This window comes from Megalopta genalis, chromosome 12, assembly GCF_051020955.1.
Source record: "Megalopta genalis isolate 19385.01 chromosome 12, iyMegGena1_principal, whole genome shotgun sequence".
Lineage (NCBI taxonomy): Eukaryota > Metazoa > Arthropoda > Insecta > Hymenoptera > Halictidae > Megalopta > Megalopta genalis.
This window is the reverse complement of record NC_135024.1, coordinates 9654977-9678655: the sequence shown is the minus strand read 5'-3', so window position 1 is coordinate 9678655 and position 23679 is coordinate 9654977. Positions and strand designations below refer to the sequence as shown.

The window sequence follows — 23679 nt, the reverse complement described above, 5'->3', positions numbered from 1 at the left end:
GAGTCGGGGCAATAATTACAGCGGAGGAAAACCGTCGCGTCGTGTCGCGTCGCCTAGGCCCAGAACAAGCTTCCCCTCGTCTCGGAAAGCCACTGGAAACTTGTCCCAAAATAAACAAGAGCCGCCGCGACGTGAAAGGGAAATATTTCGAGGACTTGTCTCGTCAGAAGCAGAAACAGAAACAGAAGACCACGAGGAGTTAGAGGCTACGAGAGGAGAGAGGCAGAGGCTGGTAAGGGCGTCTCTCTATCTCGCCTGGAGATCTTCGGCAGTGGAAGGGTCCCCGCTCGAAGGGTCTGCTCGGACGGGCCCCACCGCGTTTCCTTACCAGGGTTGCCACCACTCCGGTTTTAACCCGGACACTCCGGTTTTTAATAGGAATCACCGGACATCCAGTTTTATTAAGAATGTCTCCGGGTTGGTAGAAAAAAAGACACGAATTAATAAGAAATTATTATATCTTAATAACAGATTCAATTTGAAAATCTTAACCCGAGAAATGTATATTTGAATGCTATGTTATTACTTTTCCGAGTTTGGAAATTTATTTTAATTTCTTTTTTGTTAAATCAGTTGAATGTGTTTAACATTAACCCGAGAAAGATAACCTACGTCGCAGAGGCGCCTGCGAAGACTGTTGATTTTTGTTAATTTTTCATAGAGGTCTAGTGATTTAAGTTTAAAATTACTTAAAATATAAAAAAATATAATATAAATGCATTTTATTTTTACAATAATGCCAAACCTTTAAAATGACTAGATTAACTTAAATAAATATCCATTGTTAGTATAAAATTGACGCCTTAGAAAAGCATGCGCCTCTGAAGCGTATGGTTATCTTTTACGTACGTTGTCATATGGTTATCTTTCTAGGGTTAAATGCGTGTCAGACAACGACGTCTATTTGACAATTAGGTGATTTGAAAAATAAGGAGATTATAAGCGTATTAGGGTACGTTGTCCTAATATTTTACTGTATTGTTTATTTGAAATTTAGTTTTTTTTTATTGAATTTACTTTTGGTAGAATCGTATGCAAAATAAGGTTCGGGTTGAGCGAAGAGAGTTGCTTGGAAGATTAAAGCGTCCACATGAATAAATAAAAATAAGTCGAAAATGTAGAGTGACATTTTTTGTGCAGAGCTTCATTTTCGAATAAATCGATTTTAATCATTCGTAGAGTACGAAACATATCTTTTCAAAAACGGAGTTTAAAATATTTATTACTTTATAATAAATGCTAAGTATTTATCAGTTTATATTAAAAAAGAGATTGTCAAGTTTTTATTAGCTTATAATAAAAGTTCCAACGCTTTTGTACATAATATATAATTAAAAAAGATATGTTTTTTTCTGAACTTATTTATATTTCTTCTACAATGAAAAATTTGCTGTAATAAATAATTTGTTCGTCATTGATAATGTATTTTTGTAAATGAACTTTTCTTAATGCAAACTACTTTTTTCTATTCTCATAAATATCTAAATAATACGTACACAATATTGTTTTATTACTATGTCTATAGGGTGTTTAATTTATCCTGCACGTTGAAATATCTCCGTTATTTTCGCTGATATTAAAAAATGTGTCAGGCTTAGCTTTAGTTCAAAGCTAAGAATACTGTGAACGTTAATGAATTTGTATAAAAAAATATACTTTTATTATATAATTTTTATTATAACATTTATTATATATTAATTATATAATCTTAGTCTACATTCCTTATTATTATTAATACTCGTCTACCCAAAATTGTAAAAACTAATGGGACGGTCAGAGGCCCACGGTCCATTCGTCAGAAAATAAAAGAAAGAAAGAAAATATTGCAACATTTTGCAATGTCCAATTTCGACAACAAATCTCCGGCTGGCAATTCGTGATACTCCGGGTTTTACATAACGATAAGGTGGCAACCCTGTTCCCTCCTGTAGTCTATCACGGGCCCCTTCGGGCCCCAGCTCGTTCCATGAGTCACCCTTGCACGTGTTCGATTTCAGCCCCTTCGAGCGTTCCTTATCCTGCTGGTCAGAAACCTCCGGCGGGATCCTCGGCGGAGCCGGACGAGGTCTTTTCTCGGCAGACCGCTCCGCCCACAGGACCTTTCCCGGTCGAGAAAAGGATCGAGAGCCCAGAAAAATCCATCAAACGGTCTCCTCTAGCGCCTTCATTGTGCGTCACGAGAGAAAAAAAAAGAAGGAAGCGGGAGCAAAGGGAAGCGAAACTGCCGGCGGCGATTTTCGTGCCGTCTCCTCTCGCAAGAAGTCATTGTAGCTTGATGGACCTATCTGCTGAAAGCGTTGCGCCCACGCAGCTTGAATAAGGCCCATCGGGCCCACCTCTGAATTAACCGTTATCGCGAAACCCAGGACAGAGGTGGAACTGGGCGGCGGCAGTTAAGGGTGGCGAAGTCAACGGAAGAATCGAACCGGAGGATAAAATCGGGCGTTCTGTGGGCCCGACACTCGAATGCACGATTTTCAACGCGGACAATCGTTTCGAATGAAACCCGCGGAACGGTAGCGACGCACAGTAACGAATTTCGCTAAAATCAGGGCCAAAATTCAAATAACTTTCTCGTGGAAGTATACTGGTGCATGGTTGGTCATTCGAAAACATAGATCTGGCGAAAATTCGTTTTTTAAGATCGCTAGAAATTGTAACTGTTTTCTTTCCCTTGCTGCAACGTTCTTGTTTAAGTCTACTTTCAACTGGAAGAAGACTCTGCGGCACTGAAAATAACCAGTTAGCTGTTTTCGGAATTTGCTGTTTTGCTGCTCAAATTGCAATTTTAGTGGAAACTAAGACATATTCGTAAATTTTAAGATGTTTTGTATATTTGGAGGCAGAGACGAGCTACTTTAGAAGCAAGTAAATAAATATAAATAATTATTATGGTAAAACTGTGTGTACGTATATGAATACATATATGAAAAACAAGTTGCAGAAGGAAATTGTACGCTATTTAACAAGCTTTGTTACCCTATAGTACGATTTTATTAACTAGAGCATCGGTGGACTTGCAAAGTGCAACTACCCTTTTTTTTAAATAGAATATTATTTTGCAAAAAAATCATTATTTTATGAAATATTTTACTCTCTTAACGATATTATGATGATAAATAAGACAACGTCGAACGCATCATGTCGGGAAGATTCAATTAAATTAAAGGGAGATTATAAATTATATAAATATAAGGGAAAATTATTAAAGGGAAATAATTAATTATAGGATTAATAAATTATTATTATCATAGAATTAAAGGGAAATATAAATTATAGGGAAGATTAAACATAGGAAATTGTGTCGATTATATAGTGTGAAATATAAGATTTTTTGATATTGTACTGTACAAGTGCACCGATGCATTCTTGAATAAAATCGTTACCATAGGATAACAGAGCTTGTTAAATAGTGCAAAATTTTCTTCTACAATTTTGTTCTATACTCGCTTGGAACAGCGTTCCAAATGAATGTTGTTCCGTTCTTTTCAGTCGGGATAAAATTCTGTCCCCTTGTCATCAGTATTCAAGTGTCTTTAAGTAAACGCGGGCAAACACAATACAATATAAACGTCTTCCGAATCAACGTTCACAGCTGCCGTTACGAGTATTTCATAAGACTCGACGTTTTCATAAGCTTCCGAATATGAAAAATCGATAAATGAATTAAAACTGCTATCGCTGTTACTTGTACGTCATAAATTATCAATATTAACCCTAGAAAGATAACCATATGACAACGTACGTAAAAGATAACCATACGCTTCAGAGGCGCATGCTTTTCTAAGGCGTCAATTTTATACTAACAATGGATATTTATTTAAGTTAATCTAGTCATTTTAAAGGTTTGGCATTATCGTAAAAATAAAATGCATTTATATTATATTTTTTGATATTTTAAGTAATTTTAAACTTAAATCACTAGACCTCTATGAAAAATTAACAAAAATCAACAGTCTTCGCAGGCGCCTCTGCGACGTAGGTTATCTTTCTCGGGTTAAACATATAAGAAATCATGAGATTCATTCTTAGAAGATTACCACACTATAAAATGTTACATTTTATTACTTTTATAAAATACCGCAGTATTCGGGGCGTCCGCAGTAATAGCCACAATTACCCTGCACGTTATCAATATTCGTCGACGACCGTATCGATAGTCAAACCTCGACACCAAACGCGACCAATCCCGTCCCGTCGGAACGTCCTTCAAGAGAGCCGAGTCCCCAGCGAAAAGAGGGTAAAAAAATTCGTAACAGCCGGCCGGTAGATCGTGTTTCATACTCTAAACGCAGTGTCTGCCCTCGAACGGCCACGAGATCGGGGGCGAAAACGAAAAAAAAGAAAGAAAAAAGAAGAAAGAAAGGTAGTGAAAACACCGGCGAAGGGAGAGAAAAATGCATGTGGTCCCAAAAGGGTCGATCTCGCGAGTCGCCCTCTTCGCCGATAGACGGAGGATGAAATCGAATAGGCAGGATACCGCGATGACACGGTCCGCGTTAATCCGCCGATAGAAATCTCGGAGCAGCTACCGGTCATCCTGGAGGACATCAGTTGGCTGCAACGGAATAGTATAATTTATAACGATAATCCTTTAAGAATGGATCCGTGCTCCGGAGCCAGATTCACGGTTCTACGACCTTCAATGCGCCGGTGGCCCTGCCTCACCCCCGCGCACCGGGCCGCCGGTTTTTCTCCGTTTCCCATACGTCCCTTTTCGAAATCCTCCCCCTTCGACCCCGTGGACGAGCAATTAGCTGCGACAGTGGGAAAGAAAGTGTCCATTGTCTTCTGATTTTTCGACGACATTTTGTTCAAGTAAAATTCTTCAACAACAGATCTTCTACCAACATTTTGTTATACAGGATGAGTCTTGTCGACATGACGACCTGAAATAACTCATAAAATATTTGTTTTATTATATTTTGCTGGTTTTATTTTGGTTGGTTTTATGTTATTTTGCTTCTTTATCAAGATATAAAGATCACCTTCACTTTTTTTATAGTTTATATTTCTTCCCGAATTCGGGTAAAGCGTTCAATTTTACATAAAAATGTATTGCGCCAAATGGAGCGTATTTAAAAAAATATATAAATATTTTATATAATAAAATAATATATAATATATATAATATATATATAAATACATAATATTTTATTTGAGGTCGTTGTGTTAACAAGACTCACCCTGTACACAGACGAGCCACGATAATTCCTAAATTAATTATGCAATTGATTCACATAATTTTCATCATGCATAGAACTCGCCGAGACCTATAAAACACAATTTTTTAAATATTCGTTACAGGCTCGGTTAATAGGTTAAGAAACGAGAGTATTTCATTTTCTTTTGTCGCGCTAAGCAGTAACAAAATTTCAAAAAAAGCTCATTCTAGCTACAGTCTAGTAGACTAGTCCCATCTAAAAAAAAAAAATTCAAATCGTTTAGTCCAGTCCTAAAAAAGTTCTACATTTCGAAAAGGTGTCCGAATATTAACAGAAGTCACTGTTACGTCAACCGATATGCCAAAAACTGGTAAAAAAACGCGAGATAAGTATATCGCCCAGATTTTACACGAAACTGTAAGAAATGTAAAACGTGCGATCTTTTTGTCCCGGTGTGTACCAGCACTGAATAGGGAATCTGTGCCGCCGTCACGGGGGACGCGGATAGTAAATTGATACAGATAACAGACGAGAATTTAAAACGCTAATCCTTTAAGAATGGATCCGTGCCAGATTCACGGTTCTGCGAGCTCGAATGCACCGGTGGCTCTGCGTCACCCCCGCACCGGGCCTCGGGCCTTCCACCGTTTCCCTTCGTTTGTCCCTTTTCAAAATCCTCCCATTCGACCTCCTTTTTTTAGCCGGCCCGCCAATGAATCCCGGATCGACGGGTCGATCGCGTCCGGGAGTTCTTCGGCCCTCGTGTTTACATAGGTGCAAGACTCGCGAGACTGTTTACTTAACAGCATAATGGGACCTCCTAAATAGAAACGGATCTCCGGCTCCGTCACGCATCCCGCTGGCCCATGAATCTTTCTTCTGCCGTTTCCAGTTAACGATCTCTCTTTCTACGACGACGATCGTTACCCGGGTCACACCGTGCGTCCCCTTCCGCAGACGTTTGCCAACACCCTCCAGCGGCCCGAGGATCGGTACACCGAGCAAACTTTGATATTCGGATTCTCCCCGTGTTCCATCGTGTCGACGATGGCATCGCGAGTTTATGTTGACTTCGGACTCTATCGCGAGGATAGGCTCGAGTGTTGGGAAATAGGATTCGAGGATGACCGGTTCCGTCGATTCGACGCATTCAACGATGTTTTATGTACACTTATGTACGGATCCGATGCGTTCGTGTTGGCACCGCGATTTAGGCGACGCGTGGCTTAGTTCGATAACGTGATCACGGTTATTGCAAATATACTCGTCTTGCTTGGCTTACTCGGCGCTGATCCGTTTACGATTTACCATTGTGCCTGGGTGGATAACTGTCGGCACGCAGCGGCAGTTGGGGCTTGAAATTAGTTGTTAGGTTTTGTCGACGTTTTATGGCATCTTTAGCTTCGTCCTCGTTTTTATAGGTCGCGGCATGTGCGCGATCGATCTGGTTATATTTTGGTTATATTCTGGTTCTAACCGGTCGGTTGTTGCGTATTTTTTGAAAAGTGTGCGAGTTATTGCAATTATATTGGATATGTTCGATTATCTTAATATTTAAATAGAACGCTTTTATGGAATATATAATTTAATTAAGAATATCGTAATTAAGTATATAGTATTCTTAACAGGTACACTGCCGTTGACGAGTATACTCGTCACGGAGAAATGGCAACGTTTTGTGCTATGACGAGTATACTCGTCACGGAGAAATGACAATATTGTATGCTATGACGAGTATACTCGTCATGAAGAAATGGCACCGTTTTGTGCTATGACAAGTATACTCGTCAAGAAGAAATGGCACCGTTTTGTGCTGTGACGAGTATACTCGTCACGAAGAAATGGCAACGTTTTGTGCTGTGACGAGTATACTCGTCACGGAGAAATGGCAATGTTTTGTGCTATGACGAGTATACTCGTCACGAAGAAATGGCAACGTTTTGTGCTGCGACGAGTATACTCGTCACGAAGAAATGGCACCGTTTTGTGCTATGACGAGTATACTCGTCATGAAGAAATGGCACCGTTTTGTGCTATGATATACTCGTCAAGAAGAAATGGCACCGTTTTATGCTATGACGAGTATACTCGTCACGAAGAAATGGCAACGTTTTGTGCTGCGACGAGTATACTCGTCACGAAGAAATAGCACCGTTTTGTGTTATGACAAGTATACTCGTCACAGAGAAATGGCACCGTTTTATGCTGTGACGAGTAACCAGCTAACTAGTTTAAAAATTGCAGTGAAAAAAGTATTATTCTATGGTAATTTGTTATCTGAGAGTTACTTTGGATTGGAATTTGAGTTCGGATGATAGAAATATGAAAAATACATCGCATATTAACTTTGTTTTCTTTAGTAAGCATTTCCTGTTCTGTTTCAGCATCTGTTTCCGTATGATTTTATTGAAATATGTTTCTATTGTGGTAGGAAATTAATTCAAATATTTTATAATATTATTCTGTATCTTAAATATAAAAGATTGCAAAGTTATATTAAACCGTTTGCCGAAAAGGATAATGCAAATTAAGTTTAAAATCAAAGCGTAGACGTAGGAAATAAAATGTGAATTACAAACAAGAAAATAGATATATCTACTGAATTAACAAATGTGTAGGAAAGAACAATTATTGTTAAAAGCTAATGATTATCAAAAAATATTTTATAGAGTCTCTTCATTTTTGGAATGTTTATAGTAATAGATACTACTACACCTTCGAAGGTACTGCATACATTAAAACAAAGTTAAACAAAAATTTAATTATATCTAGAAATAAAACTACCCTTTTGCAAAAAGTAAACTTAACATTTTGAAACAAAAACGAAGAACGTATTAAAAAATGTGATTTCGTAAAACATATAAAATTCAAAATTTCCAATCTGTGGGACACTATATTATTTTAATTCTGTTAAGAGTATTGTCGAAGCTAATACAGTTGTACCGCGAAACAATTATCATAAGAGTATAAATTTCTATATTTAACCCTTTTATCACCAGCACCAGAAATCAAACTGTAAATACTCACAGGTGGAGTTTGTACACAACCGCGAGGTGTGTTTGTGAATTAGCAAGTTGCTACCCCACCGTGTTCGTTTAGTCTACCTGAGTGTAATGTTCAGTTTTCTCAACAGAGGGCAACGATATCCAAGTTCGATGAGAGGTTACGTTTTATTAAATCTGAAATTCTGGGAAATAGCAAACTACGGATTTTTGTTGCGATCAAATGTTTTGCATTCGAGATTTTAATATTTAGTAACAAGGTATTTAAACCTCACAATATTATAGAAGAAACGTTCTTTATATGTATAATATTATACATATAATAATATAATATAATATAATATCTATAATAATATAATAATATAATATCTATTTCTATAATAATATAATATCTGTCACTTTAAAATTATTTTATATAACTGAACTTGATTCTAGATTATTTAACTAAAGTAATGTGGAATTAAACTTGATTCTAAATGATCAGAATATGTACCTTAAGATTCATATTTATAACACACATATTTTTAAAAAATTACGTAAAGAGACGGTTAATAATTATTGACATAATTATTCGAATAATTTTACAATCTCGATTCAAATAATTTATTCGAATAAAGAATGAAAAATTACTCGGATAAGTAGAGAGAATAATTCGTTACGAAGAATGATTATTGTATGAATAAAATAATCGACTAAAAATAAGTCATTCGAATAATTATTTTAGCTAAATATTTATTCGAAAAAATTCGAATAATGTTCGACTCTTATAGAAACTTTCTAGAATGACTGTATACAGTAATATGAATAATTATATAAAATAAACTTTTACATTTTTAGTGATATTTAAACAAAAGCTTAACAAGATATATTTCTATATTAAAGATAATATAAATTAGAAATATACAAATATAGATTTTTTTTCTTTTTTTAAAAGTCTCAGTAAAAATGTGAAAGTTACCTTGAGTGTATAATTATTCACGACACTGTAGGTGGTCTCTTCTAGCTGAGATATTCTATATTTAAACAAAAAATCTTAACAGAATATCATATTTGTATATTTCTATTTTCTGTTTTACTTCTAATTTAGAAATTATAATACGGAAAATTTATGTAGTAATTTCTGTATTAATTTCTATATTATAATATAGGGGTAGTATACATTTCTATAATACAGAAATAATATATATTTTTATAATATGGAAAAATATATTTTTTTATAATATAGAAACAATATAATATAAAATAAATATATATTATAAAAATATATTTTTTTATAATATAAATAATATAATTTAAATAATAAATAATATAATATAATTTTTATATTATAAAAATATATATATTTTCATAATATAGAAACAATTTACATTTTTATGATATAGAAAATTTCTACATTAGAAACAATAAAAAAATAGAAATATACAAATGTAATATTTTGTTAAGTTTTCGTTCAGATACCAGTAACATCAACAACAACATAAAAGTTACGCTGAGTCTATGATCATGCACACGGCTGTACTTGTTAAAAGGGACGAGTCGAGGATCCACTGTCATAATCATGAATCGTAACGCGATGAGTCTTCCCGTTTCACACGTCGCTTTGGAAATTCGCCATTGAACGGTGCGTGCCGTTGCATCAACCGAGAGAGTTAGAAGAAGCCCGACCCTTCGGAAACCTTTTTTTTTCCACGGGATTCCTCCGTCCACCCGCGTTTAGGTTTGCTTTTGAAAACGACGCGGCAGGTTTCGAGGATCCGTGCATCCGGCAGGATCTTTTTCACCGAGCAGAAGATTTTCGGACAAAAACGGTGGACAGTGATCTATGTCCACTCTCGGACAGGTCTGAACGCGCTCCATTTTACTGTGACCGGACTATCTCGCCTCGAGGAGAATTCAATGCCTGGTTGCAGACTCGAGCTCGCACCGATGAAAAGCCGGTCAATTGGAAATGCTATCTGCCGGCGTAATCCTCCGCGAAAAATTCACCTTCTTTCCGGATCGGCGCGCCGAAGGAGAAGAACGTGACTGTCGCCCTGCGAGACATCTTAGCAAGATAATAGATCTTGCAACTTTCGCGGCCAGTGTGTTGAAATTCAAGACATTCCAAAAGAGTCCTGTGTTCGGGGAGCCTTGCGAGTCTCGGGGCGCCTGATATGCGGGTGGCTCGATACAGTTTTATATTTCCTATCTTCCGAACAAAAACGAATCATTTGACACGATGCTAAAGTGTTCGAGCGCTAACGGTCCAATAGGATAGGTGTGGGTATTACTGCGGACGCTCCAAATACTGCGGTATTTTATAAAAGTAATAAAATGTAACATTTTATAGTGTGGTAATCTTCTAAAAATGAATCTCATGGTTTTTTATATGTCTAATATTGATAATTTAAAACATACAAGTAACAGCAATCGCAGTTTTCATTCATTTATTGACTTTTGATATTCGGAAGTTTACGAAAACGTTGAGTCTTATGAAATAATCGTAACGGCAACTGTGAACCCTGATTCGAAAGGCATTTATATTTTGGTGATTAATAATAAACTATTCATTTTTGAACGTTATTTTTAGATAAAGTAATCATTACTTTGATAAAAAATCGACGTACACTGTCGCTATCATCTATCCTCAAATATTATTTGCTAACACAGTATTTTACGCATAGTTCTTTACTATGCGCGTACATTACTGCGGTACCTTCCTATTCTAAGTCGTTAAGAAATGGTTTGGCAATTTTGTATGGATAATTACTGAAGAAAAGGTTTACACTTTCTAAGAGAATATATTTATATAAATGTAAGTTTCAGCTTTGTTTTACAATTTTCAGATAGCATTAAATTATATTTATATTTAGATAGTATTGAAGATAGGATTAAATTCTTAAACAAATGTGATATATTAGTTTATTTCTATCATAAATTTCATATGTATACGTTTCTTTATAGCAACAATAAAATTGTTTTTTACTTTCTTCGCAGATGTTTTAGATGTGCCAATCAATGTTCACTGCTATCAACTTTTCTATTATTATTTTAAAACCTTCGAATTTTCTACACCCAATTATATAAATAGAATGATACAACGTATTATATTATCAATATAATTTATCATAAGAAAAATTCTTCTACTTTTGATATGCATTTTAAATTCATACTAACAGTCATTATTCACTAATTGAAAAGTGCATTTTATCAACATTCATTGATTCATTTAATTAAAAATGTATATATACAGTTTTGAAAAAGAAAATATTTTCAAGCAAAATTATTTGTAAATAGTAAAAACGGACGATTATATTATAAAATTATTATTATTATTATTATTATTATTATTATTATTATTATTATTATTATTATTATGCATGAATATTAGCATTAATATATCACTATATATTGGGTTGGCAACTAAGTAATTGCCGATTTCAGTTATAGATGTCTCTCACTCCCATTTTTATGATATCCGTAAATGTTATATTATAAAATTATTATTATTGTTGTTGTTATTATTATTATTATTATTATTATTATTATTATTATGCATGAATATTAGCATTAATATATCACTATATATTGGGTTGGCAACTGAGTAATTGCCGATTTCAGTTATAGATGTCTCTCACTCCCATTTTTATGATATCCATAAATGTTATATTATAAAATTATTATTATTATTATTATTATTATTATTATTATTATTATTATTATTATGTTATTTTTTATTATCCGTGAATGTTAGCAACTGGACAAATTGAATGCAGCGGTCAAGGAAAAGCGACCAGAATTGGTCAATCGTAAAGGTGTCATTTTCCAGCAGGACAATGCTAGGCCGCACACGTCTTTGTCCACTCGGCAAAAATTGATGGATACTGGTTGGGAATTGATGTTACACCCCCCATATAGCCCTGATCTCGCGCCATCGGATTACCACTTATTTCGATCCCTGGACAACTCCCTTCGTGGTAAAACTTTTAATGACGATGACGCTGTAAAATCTCACTGAACTCAGTTTTTGGCCGAAAAGGATCAGACTTTCTACGAGAGCGTGGAATTTCCAAGTTGTCAGAGAGATGGCAAAAGGTCATCGAACAAAATGGAAAATACCTTACAGATTAAACTTCATTCCAAGTAAAAAAAATTTTTTATTTCATTGAACAAATCGGCAATTACTTAGTTGCCAACCCAATACATATGTACTCTCGATCAAAGAGGAAGTATAAAGTATAAATCACCGTTTCGAAAAATTTCAGAGCGTCTACGATTGGTTATTTATGGGGTTACTATTGAGTTAGCGAGTTCTTTATTGAGCCTGTATTCATTTTCTAACTTCTTTTTTGTGGATCAGGAACGAGCAGGCTCGAACACGTTCGAACACGTTCCTGCAGCTTGCACGTGCATCGTGAAAAGTGAACTGAATGGTGCAGGTTCGAACCTGCACCGAGAAAAGCAGGTCGATTCGTTGCAGCGCGTTTTACCTCCACAGAATCTGCCGTGACCAAAGACCTCTGGCAACGAGGAAACAGCGTGCTCGAACGCACACAGCTCGAACGAATATTACGTTGTTATTTCACATATAGAAATACGTTGTTGGTTAACTTCTCTGCCTTGCGATCGATTCAGACAGACTTTATTTAACCATGAAATAAAAAATTACGACATAAAAATTTACTGGTCTCTTAAAAAATCTTGCATTGTTGTTTCCAAGTTTTAGAAGTCAACAAATAAATACACAGTTTTATAAATTATTTATTTTCAATGTTTTAAGTAACACTAAGTGATCTTGAATGCTCGAACAACCACGATCGAAAAATTCCCATTAATATATTCACTCACTACACATTATTCGTACGTACAATATTCTCAATAAACCATTTCATTTAATTTTTTCTTTTGTTAAAATGCGTATCGATCATCCAATCATATCAATCGACAGAAAAGAAGTGATACATATTGAAGCGATAATACTGACACGATTTAGTGTATAAATAACGATTTATATAAATAACAATTTATAAATAATGATTTATATAAGTAACGGTTTATAAATAACGATTTATATATAAGTAACGATTTAATTCATTAATTCGATAATATAATCTAATCTAATTCGATAACCGATAATTCGATCATCTAATTCGATAATACTGACACGATTTAGTGTATAAATAACGATTTATATAAGTAACGATTTATAAATAACGATTTATATAAGTAACGATTTATATAAGTAACGATTTATATAATAAAGAATCGTCAATTAGGAAGAATTTACTGTACTATCGGCGACATCATGGTCGGTCAAATAGCATCGATGAAAACGTGTTGATGTAACGATTGCGGATGATTCGATACGAACCGCTACAATTCTAACCCACTCATTTGTCCCCGATTGCTAAAATTCCACTAAAATTCCACGAAAATATCAAGTTGCTTCATAACAATTTCGCAGAGAGCACCAGAGCATCCAGAATATCAACGCAACGTTACGCCGTCCGTACCGTTAACAGGATTAACCTGCTGCCGGCGATCCCTTAACCCACATTCTCAACCCTTTTACCTGGTGCCGGTCCGAAAGGGTTAGCGGATATACCGGTCGACAATGCGAGGAAAGGGTTCGGCCGTAGAAAAGGAGTTCACCTGTGAAAGGGTTACGGTCGCGGGACAAAAGAACGAGCGGTCGGGAATCGTCGCGTCGTCGTCGCCGCCGCGGACAAGTGCAACGGGATAGAAAGGGTTAATCGCATGCTCGTATCACGAGGCGATAAGAAACGTTTTGCAGCCGTTCGACGTTGAGTCCGCGCGCGGCCACGTAATCGCAGCTGGTCTTTTCCACAAAACAGGAAAAGAAAGGCTGCACATGTCGGTTCCGAGACAGCTGCGGAAAGCGTATTTTCTCGACGGCGACCAGCACGTCGCTCGACGCGTTCGCTGCGTGCTCAAAGGAGAGAAAGAGTATCGGGTGGTATAGTGGAGCAACCCTTCGAAAAAGAGATCGAGCGCAGCTTCTTTCATCGGTCGATTCGTCTCGTGGCTCGATCGAAGTGTCCCCTCGCGATTGCGTCCCACAGAGAGCTCCACGCACGCACGCACACAGCCGCGCGGGTGCTCGCCGATGCACGTGTGCCCTTTTCGCAGGTTTGACCCTTTTCACCTGGATTTCACCGGTTCGATTCCGGGCCGGTACGCGCGGGGGTGGCGGCGGTGGCCGTTGAAAGCGGGAGATCGAACAGACCCCATCTTGCCTACCCCGTACGGTAGCCCATTCAACGATGCAAGATATGCATCTACGGGCCTGAATAGGCCTGGAAATAACGAAATTCCGCCGGAGAATTTCATGATTTTGAATAATATTGCATCCCCCTTTCACCGGTGTCGGATGAACCTTTCCAAAGAATTGAAAGGGTCCGCGTCCACAGGCTTTACGGCCGCCCCTTTCTTATTGTGCTGTCCCCGAAAGTTCTCCGGACCGGTCCGCGGGACAAAGGATTCTGCGTGATTCCCGCGGATGGACAGCCGAGGTGAACCGTAGAAAGGATTTACCAACCGACGGACCTGTGGCGTTGCTTTCCCGATATCATAGATAGACCGTAGGAAGATGCGAAACTGTACGAGCGGTGCGCGAGCGCGATTCACGATCCTGCGGCTACGATGAAAAATGTTGTAACAGACCGGTCGTGACGTCTGTTAGACACGGAACATAGTTATGCACGTTGTCGTGTAAGCTTTCATTAGGTTATATTTATTTATATATTAGGTTAAATATATTAGGTTAAAGATATTCGGTTTTGTTTAACGCCGCCTCTCTCTTGTTTCGTCAGTCGAACTGTAAACACGCGTCGATTCTACTGTGATCCAAAGAGCGTATTCCGAAGGGTGTCAAATGTATTAATTTATCGAAACTGAAAACTACAACTGAAAACATCGTAGGTCACGATTTCAAAAGATTTCAGTTTATATGAATTACGTATTTATCAGGAGAAATGTTATCGTGACGAAAATGCAACGGTCGCTTCCAAGTGCTGTAACTTTGCGAACAAAAATCGCAGTCGAGTTTCTTCTTCTTTTTTTAAATTGAAGGGGAAGGATCGAACTTCAATCGACTGTAAATGGCATCTCGAAAAAAGAATTTTACAAAAGCTCTGCATTTTGTCAAACTTGGCGATTTTTAACATGACAAACATGTCCACGCATTTAAAGGGTTGTAATTGCGAGGGTGCACGAAACTTAAAATCGAGGGACAATATCTTAAAGTAGAGGTTTTAAGCTTTAAGTTAAAAAGAAAGTCATCATCCTACGATGATTTTTCACGGAGTTATAGTCAGTCGAAATCGACCAATGTTTGTCGAAGATTTTTCGTTTCTTTCTCATTATAATTTGTTTATTATATATTCAAATATTTCTTTTTATAATTTTTACAATTCATTAAAACATTGCAGATAGTTAAACCATGGGTATGAAAAATAATATTCTATATTAATTCACCTTATTATAAGACCCAAGAAATAATCGAATAATGAATTTTGACAGACAAAATTGTTTGACTCACCTACTGATATGAGTATCTTGAACTAGATGATGTTATCACTCCACTTTTTATGTAGCTGTAACAGAATAACGAGAGAAAAATTTGTAATCATATGATTTTTGTTAATATATTCGATTCGTTAATAATAATAATATACAGACAACTAGCATGGAGTAGAAAATTACTCACGCCGCTCACGATTTAAATAATTTTTAAGACAAACTATAATAATCGTTATGTTTTGTAAAGGCGCTATAAATACATAAATACAAGCAGTCGATAAAATAAGAGGATAAATATTACTAGAGATTCCTAGAACATTTTATTAATTTTATCATCATGTGTCAAATGAATAACAAGAAGAAACACAACAATATGATTTAATCTTTCAATAACAAATGCTCTTTTGAATGGAGGTTAATAATTGTTGTTTTTCTTATTTCTTCATCTAGTTTTTCTCAATATCAATATCTTGGGAAAGTGAGAAAATATATTACTTAATTAATATATAATTATTATAATATTATAATTATTATATATTATATAATTATTAATATATAACAATGTATAATATTATATAATTATTAATATATAACAATGTATAATATTATTATATATTAATTATTTGTATAGTTACATCATATGATCTTGGAAGAAACAATTTCCACAGTTTAATTCGTTTCAATGATTTATCAAAAAAGAAAAAGACAAATAAAAGTCAAAGTTAGAGACATAAATTTAAATAAAAATTATACCTTCCTCCGTACAATCACGCAATAAAAGTAGAATCGAGTAACGCATATTACCAAAATGATTAATTTAAATAATCCACAATGTAGCCAACACTTATGCCAACGACATTAACTTCCTCATTGATGATTTTAATCAATTAAAAAATCTACTATACGTATAATGTTACCAGAAGCTGGAATATTTCGTTTGTGTTTGCTTGGTATATTGTCATCATATTGTTTTCATTTTTATTATTATTCTATTATCGTTACTATTATCGTTATTGTTATATTATTATTCCATTAACGTTATTACATTATATATTATTATATTATATATATTATTTATTTTTTATTATTATTATATATATTATTATATTATTAACACAATATTGCGTTAAATTTACGCAGAAAATTCGAAAGCGCATCTGATCCGTTTAGGCGAAATCAATTAAAATAAATAAAATCAAATCACGCGAACCATATTGGGTGTCCGAATACAATCAAAAGAGGACGAAGCGAGCGAAGGATGATGATTGCTTTTCTAAAACGAGATGCCAATTAAAAGAACCACTCGCCCGAGTCCCGATCTGTCCAACAGGAAATTCGAGAAGTGTAATTCGTCGCGATTGCGGCACGGTGCCGCCCTAATAACCTAAAATTCGTATCGATGAGCGCCGGCACATCGAAAAAATATTTAATAAGCGGGGAAAAAAGTGTAATAGGGTCGAGCTACTATACATTTACCCCCGTTGGCCCTAGCGAGGGGAGAGAGAGATATAAAATTCCGATTACGTAGATCTCTATCTCAAAAGCCGTTGCCTACCTGCCGAAAACGATTACCAGCCCCGTACAGGCGAGAAACGAAAAAGGAATACGGTAGCCCGTATTACAGATTATTTTTCGCCCTGAGCAAAACGCGAGAGGCCCGTTTTTTGTCGGTCTTTCTGTTCGTTAACGTACCACCACCGTTTTTCCTTTCCCGGCGACCTTTCTCTTGCTTCTTCCTAATTTCGAGTCAATCATCGTCGATGGAACTGTACATTGTTCTTTTGACAATATATCCACGACCTCAAATTCTAAACCTATAATTTCAATTTAGGTACATTTAGGTGGCCTTCGAGTCAGAGATGTGCGGAATTACAATTGAATTACTCAAGGAATTATAATTACCAAGTAATTAAATTACATTGTAATTCAGTCATATTGTAATACAGTTACATTGTAATTCAGTCATATTGTAATACAGTTACATAGTAATTCAGTTAAATTCTAATTCAGTTACATTGTAATTCAATTACATTGTAATTCAGTAGCATTGTAATTCGTAAATCAGAGCTACATTCGATTAAATTACAATACAATTCGTAATTGCAATTGGAATACAATTACAACATACTAAATGATGAAATTAAATTAATTACGAATTACGATGTAAGTGAACTAAAATCACGAATTAAAAAATAATGAATTACTAGGTAATAAGAGAAGAAAATCCATAGAAGAGACGAAAGAGGAGTATACGAAAGAAAAACGTAAAAATGTGTCTCACTTCTTCAAAGTTCTGGGCTGTAATTTCAATTTCATTGTATCGAAACTGCATTGTATTTGAATTGCACTCGTGATTTAAAACATAATCAGCAATTCATGTAACTGGAATATTTGAATTTATCTAATTGAATTACTGTGTTTACTGAAATACAATGTAATTGAATTATGTACTATGTTTATTGAAATACAATGTAATTGAATTACTATGTTTATTGAAATACAATGTAATTGAATTACTATGTTCATTGAAATACAATGTAATTGAATTACTATGTTTATTGAAATACAATGTAATTGAATTACTATATTTATTGAAATACAATGTAATTGAATTACTATGTTTATTGAAATACAATGTAATTGAATTGCTATGTTTATTGAAATACAATATAATTGAATTGCTATGTTTATTGAAATACAATGTAATTGAATTGCTATGTTTATTGAAATACAATGTAATTGAATTACTATATTTATTGAAATACAATGTAATTGAATTGCTATGCTTATTGAAATACAATGTAATTGAATTACTATGTTTATTGAAATACAATGTAATTGAATTACTATGTTTATTGAAATACAATGTAATTGAATTACTATGTTTATTGAAATACAATGAAATTGAATTACTATATTTATTGAAATATAATGTAATTGAATTATTATGTTTATTGAAATACAATGTAATTGAATTACTATATTTATTGAAATACAATGAATTGAATTATTATGTTTATTGAAATACAATATAATTGAATTTCTATGTTTATTGAAATACAATGAAATTGAATTACTGTGTTTACTGAAATACAATGTAATTGAATTATGTACTATGTTTATTGAAATACAATGTAATTGAATTACTATGTTTATTTAAATACAATGTAATTGAATTACTATGTTTATTGAAATACAATGTAATTGAATTACTATGTTTATTGAAATACAATGTAATTGAATTACTATGTTTATTGAAATACAATGTAATGGAATAAAATTGGTATGTTGTTAGGTTCAGTTCAGAATCATCATCTCGTGTCTGACTAAGTATTATATATTTCACGGCAAGTGATTAACGATATAATAAAATTTATCGAAGTCACTTGATTTAGAGTCACTAGTTGATTTTGCAAGAAAACAAGGAAACTAATAAAGTGACACAGATTCTTGGACGCAACTATCGATGCATACGTTGTTGCCACGATAAGTTAGAATATAACGTATACACAATATTATATTCCATAGATTCAATTAAGCGGGATTTGCATATATTCCGTAAATGAACAAGAAGCGTACGCTTCTCGTATAATGAGAGCCGACTGATTAGCATTGTAAACGCGACTCCGAAGGAACGCGCACGGATTGGCACACGTCTCTGAATGTTATGTCAGTATATTACGAATCGAATGCATCGAGTCCAGATTCTGCACTGAATATTGAAAAATCGGATCTTCTCATTAATACGATCTCGAGTTGATATCGTTTATTTACTCCAGATTGGCTTAAAGTTTTGTCTTTGACAAAAAAAAGGACGGCATTTGCATAAATGAATTCTCGGCTGTCAGGGACCAGTTCGCCAGGATTATCTCTGACATTCAATCGGATAAATGCCGCTGCCTTAGGTAACGGATCGCTTTAATCATTATGTGGTCACCAATAACGAAAATGATCTTTTTTAGTATAATGCTGACTGGCGGCGAGATCGTGTAAAAAAACAGCATAATTGGCAATCTCAGAAGACCAAGCCAATTGCCTCGGTTTCCAGGTTTCAACGATTATTTCAAACGTGGTTGAACTTTTAATAACGGCCGCAATTTATATAAATAAGAGGAAGACGATCATTTCGCGAGTTTATTAATATTATTTTATGAAGAATTTTAATATTTTGCAGTAGAGGAGAAGGTTGACTTTGTCTTTTTTCATAAAAGCATGCACGTCTCGTTCTTGTAATGATAAAATAAAATAAAAAGACAAGAGCACCGGTTACAGAAATAAATGCTTTTAAATGTTAATAATATCTGAAACATTAATTTCTGTTACTGATTTTGTCTTTATTTTTAATTCACTTTATTTTAATTCCTTTTCGTCATTAACTTTCTAAATTTTAACAATTTTTGTTACTGATTTCATCTTTGTCATGACTGACTTACTTTCTCATTTTTAATTTATTTTATTTTAATTAATTTCTATCATTAACTTTCTAAATTTTAACAATTTCTGAAACATTAGTTTCTGTTACTGATTTCGTCGTTATTATGACTGACTTACTTTCTCATTTTTTAAATATATGTTATCCTTAACAAAAGTTACTTGAACGAATTACGCGTACTTAAAAAATTGGAAAAAAATTTCCTTAACTCAGGGAAATGTTGGATTTGCCTTTTCTTAAAATGGTATAATTAAATAATCGAATAATGGGGGAGCAGTGAGTGTCGATGTATTGAATGATTGAATGATGAATGGGAAATGAGAGACGATTGAAATTGTTGTGTCAAGATGTTGTCCGTGAAATTGGTACAAAGATTCGTGTTAATGTTTTAATTTTGCATTCGATAGAAGTATAAAACATTATTGTCAACGAGCAATTAATCTTTAATTGATTGGAAAATTCGTTGCGAAAAAAATGAAACTAAATACATTACTATTTCTCTATCCATATATAAATGATTGCTCGCAATTAATAAATTTTCACGTGTTATTGAATGTATAGAATCCACAGTCCGCTCCTGATGCTAACTTACACAGGCCGATGAAATTCGAGTAACCACCTGCATAAGTACCACTTATTTTTTTTTTTCATTACAAAAAAGACCTAACAGTGTCTTCGACGTTCACAATAGGCACGAGAGATTTGATCTGGCGGGTTGAAAGGGTACCGTTGACCTTGGTCCATTTCTTCAGACTCGTACTTTCATCATCCCCTTCATTTTTTGTTCGCAACATTTATCCCCGTTTTTGCGGCCTCACCTTATTAATATTTATCGAAATTTTAAGGTATGAGCCAGAATTATGACACCGTTAGCTTCGATACATATTTTTATGGATAACGTAAGACTGATAAATAACAAAAAAAAAGCTACGAATCAGTTTTATTAACTAAAATGTTGCCTTTACCTGTGACGTAAAAAACATAATAAATAATTATTACAATTATCAGTTTATTGAAACTATTGAACGTAGAAAGAAGTTAAACGAAATATATTAAAAAATAAAACAACATTTATTATAATGAATTTATATAATGATAAATCCTGAGAATGATAATATACAGGGTGTCTTGTTTGAGTGAGAACGATGAAATATCTCGAAAGGAATTAGATTTTCGCAATTTTATTACATTGTATTTCAATTAGATAGTAATTCACACACACACAACGTTATTGTAATATTCTGTAGTAATTCAACTTTATTGTAATTACGTAGTAATTCAACTTGATTGTAATTATATAGTAATTCAACTTGATTATAATTATATAGTAATTCAACTTTATTGTAATTACGTAGTAATTCAACTTTATTGTAATTACGTAGTAATTCAACTTTATTGTAATTACGTAGTAATTCAACTTTATTGTAATTACGTAGTAATTCAACTTGATTATAATTATATAGTAATTCAACTTTATTGTAATTACGTAGTAATTCAACTTTATTGTAATTACGTGGTAATTCAACTTTATTGTAATTACGTGGTAATTCAACTTTATTGTAATTATATAGTAATTCAACTTTATTGTAATTACGTAGTAATTCAACTTTATTGTAATTACGTAGTAATTCAACTTTATTGTAATTACGTAGTAATTCAACTTGATTGTAATCACGTAGTAATTCAACTTGATTGTAATTACGTAATAATTCACCTTGATTGTAATTATATAGTAATTCAACTTGATTATAATTATATAGTAATTCAACACACTTTATTGTAATTACGTAGTAATTCAACTTGATTGTAATTATATAACTTCAATGTAATCCAATTACACAATTCAAATCTTTCAATTAATTCAATTACTAATTATTTTATTCAATTCAAATACGGAATATTGTGAAAATACAATGTAATCGAAATACAAAGTATTGAAAATACGATGTAATCGAGATACAAAATATTGAAAATACAATGTAATTGAAATAAAACGTAATTGAAATACAGTTCTTCAAATTATACTCCAGAGGTGAGATTTTATATTTACATATCTTCACACACACACACATTATTTCATTATTTACACAATTTACATATTTTCCTACTCCAATTTATGATTTTCTAATTCATAATTTTCATCCAATCGGATCGTAATCCGTAATCTTAATTTAATTACATCGAAACACATGATTTTCATTCGATTACACCGTAATCCGTGATTGACGTAATTAAATTGCTCAGTATTCCGTAATCCTGCCCCAATTGCAATTACAAATTGCATCGCGATTCAATCGAATGATTAAATCTGAATTGCGAATTGGTACGCGATCGAATCGTAACGCGATAGAATTTGCAATTATAATTCCGCGATTAATCGAATCGCAATTCCGCGCAACGCCGACCGAAACGACATGATATCGGTATCGTTGCCTAGAAATGCCGCGAGAAGAGAATGATCCTGACAAACGGCGAAACTAGGTAGACCGCTTTTTAACGGAACGATCTCGGCCGAGAGCAGAGCAACCGAACCGGGCAACGGAGTGACGATTTTAATCTAAAGAAGATTTGGAACGGGTAGTCAGCGAGACGTATAGCTATAATTTTAATCCGCGGTCCCCGAGCAAGAGGGAACCTGTGTCCGACCCGTGCACCGTAAAACAAACACGTAAACAGGCAGCGTCATGTAAGCAGGTAACCAAATCCGTGCCGGGCGGAGGGAAACCTGGTATCTCGATCATGAAATCAGTACGATTACACGGTCGGTGCTGGAGAAGGAAAACGAGCGGGCGCGGCGTCGCGGCGGAACGAGAGGGAAGACCTCGGAGAGGGTGCGAGCGAGCCACCGGCCAGATAACAAGGATGCACTGCTGGATGCACCTGCCGGTGACGTCAGAAGGGATTTCTTGTTTGGTGCTACATAGCCCCGGGGGTCACTACTACTGTTTCAGGCCCGGCATCTCGGCTCCTCTTTCTTCTCTTCCTTTTCTCCCTTAACACGGAGCATTGGCCACACGGAGAACGCTCGCGAAAAGAGCGCTCACCTCCCCTTCGCGGCCGGGCATTATTTATATGCTAATGAAAACTCGTGAAAAGGCGTGATATCGGCTGCCCGCGTGCGCGCGCGCGCGCGAGCGCGTCGCAACCGCGAAATCGCCGCAACGCGGCCGAGACCACGAACACGAATTTCCCGTTGAACGTGGTGTGGCTGACGAAGCATTGAGACGAACGGGAAAGAGAGAAAGAAATTTGTTGTAATTTCAGACGAAGGAGACTTATTTTTGCTTTCGTGTATCGTAATTTCAATCTCATCTATAATACGATACCGGTTTACTGTAGCAAGCCTTGTGGGAGAAAGAGAATTTTGTGGAATATTTATTTGTAAAATCGAAATTTATGGAATATAAAATTATTTACTAAATTGATCGATTAGTACAATGATCGTGATATCCGTTGAACTATGATATAACCTTTATTTAATAAATAAGGTAATTTGAGAAAAGTTTGATGACTATCGGTTAAATAATAATAATAATACTTTTATTCAATTAATAAATAA

At 34.7% G+C, this 23679-nt stretch overlaps 1 protein-coding gene across 6 annotated transcripts in view; it reads right to left on the bottom strand.

Moving 5' to 3' along the window:
* Positions 1 to 23679, bottom strand: part of LOC117219088 (uncharacterized) — a 327339-nt gene that overhangs the window by 184468 nt on the left and 119192 nt on the right. For 5 of the 6 annotated variants that reach the window (XR_013034608.1, XR_013034611.1, XR_013034610.1 and 2 more), the window contains one exon: positions 15708 to 15762. The exons of the other annotated variant lie outside the window; for it this stretch is intronic. The gene's annotated coding sequence lies outside the window, so the exon portion shown is untranslated. The remainder of the gene's footprint in view (positions 1 to 15707; positions 15763 to 23679) is intronic. 6 annotated transcript variants of the gene reach the window in all.